The 4,416-nt window shown below is 45.4% G+C and overlaps 4 non-coding genes across 4 annotated transcripts; all 4 read right to left on the reverse strand.

Moving 5' to 3' along the window:
* Window positions 1–191, reverse strand: LOC131739070 (U2 spliceosomal RNA). The gene has a single exon (XR_009330237.1). It is a non-coding gene; the product is annotated as a U2 spliceosomal RNA (small nuclear RNA).
* A 598-nt stretch (window positions 192–789) lies between these two features.
* On the reverse strand, window positions 790–981 carry LOC131738405 (U2 spliceosomal RNA). Its single transcript, XR_009329948.1, has one exon. It is a non-coding gene; the product is annotated as a U2 spliceosomal RNA (small nuclear RNA).
* Window positions 982–3,133: 2,152 nt separating this feature from the next.
* Window positions 3,134–3,324, reverse strand: LOC131738973 (U2 spliceosomal RNA). The gene has a single exon (XR_009330141.1). It is a non-coding gene; the product is annotated as a U2 spliceosomal RNA (small nuclear RNA).
* Window positions 3,325–3,922: 598 nt separating this feature from the next.
* On the reverse strand, window positions 3,923–4,113 carry LOC131739264 (U2 spliceosomal RNA). Its single transcript, XR_009330432.1, has one exon. It is a non-coding gene; the product is annotated as a U2 spliceosomal RNA (small nuclear RNA).
* Between the last annotated feature and the right edge of the window lie 303 nt (window positions 4,114–4,416).

The following is a 4,416-nucleotide window of genomic DNA, read 5'->3' on the forward strand; positions in this document are numbered from 1 at the left end:
AAGGTGTGCACCGTTCCCGGAGGTACTGCAATACCGGGCCGATGCGTGGAGTGGACGGAGCAAGCCCCTGTTCCATCTCCCGATTCCAAAAATCAATTTAATATATGGTCCCCTGATAGGGGACGTATCAGATATTAAACTGATAAGAACAGATACTACACTTGATCTTAGCCAAAAGGCCGAGAAGCGATGGCGACTTGGCCCTTGCCCGGGGCCCCCCAGCCCGGACGGCACAGGGGGATTCAAAGGTGGGTGCAAAATTTCAAGCACAAGCAGACCCCAAAAAAACGGGCTGCTGCTTCCAGAGGGGAAATGTGCAATTTAAGCAGGAGAAAACAAAACAAAGCAAAAACACACACATAACACCAAAAACAAAACATAAACTGGCGGAGTGCGTCTTACAAATAGTCATGCCAAGCTGCTATGCTGTGCAAGGTGCCTTGGGTAACTACAACTGTGCCTCGCTGGCTGGCTGGCTTGCTAAGAAGGTCCTGGCATAGGGACATGTTCCACCACACTTGTCTGGTTAGCTGCATGCTCCCAGGAAACAACCTGCTGCTGTCTACATCATCACCACATGTGAATAAAAGAAAGAAAGACAGCAAGAAAGAAAGAGAGAAAGAAAGAGAGAAAGAGAGAAAGAAAGAGAGAAAGAAAGAAAGAGAGAAAGAAAAAAAAAGAAGTAAAACGGCGGGAAAACTTGCATCAACACTGGCACTCTCCCTCCAGCAGGGGTAGACAAAATGCTCACAGGAGAGATCCAGATCTGACTTTGACCAACGTTAGAGAAAGGTGTGCACCGTTCCCGGAGGTACTGCAATACCGGGTCGATGCGTGGAGTGGACGGAGCAAGCCCCTGTTCCATCTCCCGATTCCAAAAATCAATTTAATATATGGTCCCCTGATAGGGGACGTATCAGATATTAAACTGATAAGAACAGATTTTTTTTTTTTTATTAAATCTTATCAAACAAAAACAATATTTCAATACAAAAATCAACACAAAATTATTACACTTAAAGAAAGACAACACAAAAACGTATACATTTTTCTTCTACATCAAAAACCACATTTACAATTAACATATATGCATATTATTCAACACAAAAATCAACAAATTCAAAAACAGTCATCATTTCAACCATTCACCAAAATCAAAATTATTCACACTCACATCCTCACTCACACTTTTATCCATTTTCCTTTCTTTTCCTTTTTCACAGTGTTTTCAAAACCACATTTACAAAACAAATTTCCATATATGCAAATCATTTCCTCTAACTTTTAAGTCATTTACTTTTTCCACAAAAAAACAAAAAAACTATTACATAAAATAATAAGCAAAAAGAAAACCAGACATTTATCACTTTTTATCCGTCTTTTTCCCACTAGTCTCTTTTCGCTTTTCAGCCTCTTCCATTCGATCAGCCCAGTCTTTCTTTTGTTCCTTCCCAGACTCTATAACAGGCTCCCTCACTCCCGCTTCTTCTGCTGTCCTTTTCTCCGCAGGCTGTCTCTGCTGCTTCCCCTTCACAGACTCGCTCACCTTCCCGGATTCAGCCGATGGCACTGTAACTAGTTTCTCCGCAGTCATCTTCTTTCCACCTTTATCCTCTGCACCTTTCTTTCCAGACACCTCCATACTTTCCGCTCCGTCCACTCCATCACTGCTGTCCTCCTCATCACCACTGTCCTCCTCACCGCTCCCCGCACCAGCAGCCCCAGCATAGCTTTTGGCCCTGTGTGGACACTTATAAAACAAATGATTAACACTCCCACACAAATTACACTTTCTCTTTTCTTTGCAGTCTTTCGTGTTATGCCCCTTTTTATTACAGTTCCTGCAGAACAAGTCCTTACACTCTTCAGCCTTGTGTCCCATTTCATTACATTTCCTGCAGACTTCAGGCTGTCCAAAATAAAACAAAAATCCTCTATTCGATCCAATCGAAAAGGAGGAAGGCGGATGCCTCACCCCCTCATACCCCTTTTCACTAGGGCGGAACCTCGTCCACACCCTCCAAGTGCCATTCCACATCTCGAACTCATCCAAACATTTCTCTGGCGGCCTAACCACATTAACATATTGTCCCAAAAAAGTAGACACATCCTCCACAGGCACAAACGGGTTGTACATATGCACATTCACCACTCTTACTTCTTGTCTAAAAAGCGCTTCCAAAACAAAAAAACACAAAGGCCTCTTCTCTTCATTGTTCTTCATGCATTTCCAAACACATCTACAATACTCTTCTGATTTAAAAGTCAAATCAAAAATTCCTCTTGCCTGGAAATCCTGGAGACAGAACACTTCATCGAAATCCACCTTCATCCTGTTCAGCACTTGGTTAACAAAATCGTTCCTCGTCATTGCAGGGGTTCCTTCTTTCTTCAATAAACGAATCGTGTTCCTCAGACGAGGTCCTGGGGGCTTTACTGCAGTCTCCGCCATGCCTTCGCCTTCTCTTCCCCTTGAAAATCAAAGCTGCGGGCAGGCCACATACAATGATCTGAGCCAAGAGGCCGAGAAGCGATGGCGACTTGGCCCTTGCCCGGGGCCCCCCAGCCCGGACGGCACAGGGGGATTCAAAGGTGGGTGCAAAATTTCAAGCACAAGCAGACCCCAAAAAAACGGGCTGCTGCTTCCAGAGGGGAAATGTGCAATTTAAGCAGGAGAAAACAAAACAAAGCAAAAACACACACATAACACCAAAAACAAAACATAAACTGGCGGAGTGCGTCTTACAAATAGTCATGCCAAGCTGCTATGCTGTGCAAGGTGCCTTGGGTAACTACAACTGTGCCTCGCTGGCTGGCTGGCTTGCTAAGAAGGTCCTGGCATAGGGACATGTTCCACCACACTTGTCTGGTTAGCTGCATGCTCCCAGGAAACAACCTGCTGCTGTCTACATCATCACCACATGTGAATAAAAGAAAGAAAGACAGCAAGAAAGAAAGAGAGAAAGAAAGAGAGAAAGAGAGAAAGAAAGAGAGAAAGAAAGAAAGAGAGAAAGAAAAAAAAAGAAGTAAAACGGCGGGAAAACTTGCATCAACACTGGCACTCTCCCTCCAGCAGGGGTAGACAAAATGCTCACAGGAGAGATCCAGATCTGACTTTGACCAACGTTAGAGAAAGGTGTGCACCGTTCCCGGAGGTACTGCAATACCGGGTCGATGCGTGGAGTGGACGGAGCAAGCCCCTGTTCCATCTCCCGATTCCAAAAATCAATTTAATATATGGTCCCCTGATAGGGGACGTATCAGATATTAAACTGATAAGAACAGATACTACACTTGATCTTAGCCAAAAGGCCGAGAAGCGATGGCGACTTGGCCCTTGCCCGGGGCCCCCCAGCCCGGACGGCACAGGGGGATTCAAAGGTGGGTGCAAAATTTCAAGCACAAGCAGACCCCAAAAAAACGGGCTGCTGCTTCCAGAGGGGAAATGTGCAATTTAAGCAGGAGAAAACAAAACAAAGCAAAAACACACACATAACACCAAAAACAAAACATAAACTGGCGGAGTGCGTCTTACAAATAGTCATGCCAAGCTGCTATGCTGTGCAAGGTGCCTTGGGTAACTACAACTGTGCCTCGCTGGCTGGCTGGCTTGCTAAGAAGGTCCTGGCATAGGGACATGTTCCACCACACTTGTCTGGTTAGCTGCATGCTCCCAGGAAACAACCTGCTGCTGTCTACATCATCACCACATGTGAATAAAAGAAAGAAAGACAGCAAGAAAGAAAGAGAGAAAGAAAGAGAGAAAGAGAGAAAGAAAGAGAGAAAGAAAGAAAGAGAGAAAGAAAAAAAAAGAAGTAAAACGGCGGGAAAACTTGCATCAACACTGGCACTCTCCCTCCAGCAGGGGTAGACAAAATGCACACAGGAGAGATCCAGATCTGACTTTGACCAACGTTAGAGAAAGGTGTGCACCGTTCCCGGAGGTACTGCAATACCAGGCCGATGCGTGGAGTGGACGGAGCAAGCCCCTGTTCCATCTCCCTATTCCAAAAATCAATTTAATATATGGTCCCCTGATAGGGGACGTATCAGATATTAAACTGATAAGAACAGATACTACACTTGATCTTAGCCAAAAGGCCGAGAAGCGATGGCGACTTGGCCCTTGCCCGGGGCCCCCCAGCCCGGACGGCACAGGGGGATTCAAAGGTGGGTGCAAAATTTCAAGCACAAGCAGACCCCAAAAAAACGGGCTGCTGCTTCCAGAGGGGAAATGTGCAATTTAAGCAGGAGAAAACAAAACAAAGCAAAAACACACACATAACACCAAAAACAAAACATAAACTGGCGGAGTGCGTCTTACAAATAGTCATGCCAAGCTGCTATGCTGTGCAAGGTGCCTTGGGTAACTACAACTGTGCCTCGCTGGCTGGCTGGCTTGCTAAGAAGGTCCTG

The sequence above is a fragment of the Acipenser ruthenus genome, chromosome 10 (assembly GCF_902713425.1).
Source record: "Acipenser ruthenus chromosome 10, fAciRut3.2 maternal haplotype, whole genome shotgun sequence".
NCBI lineage: Eukaryota > Metazoa > Chordata > Actinopteri > Acipenseriformes > Acipenseridae > Acipenser > Acipenser ruthenus.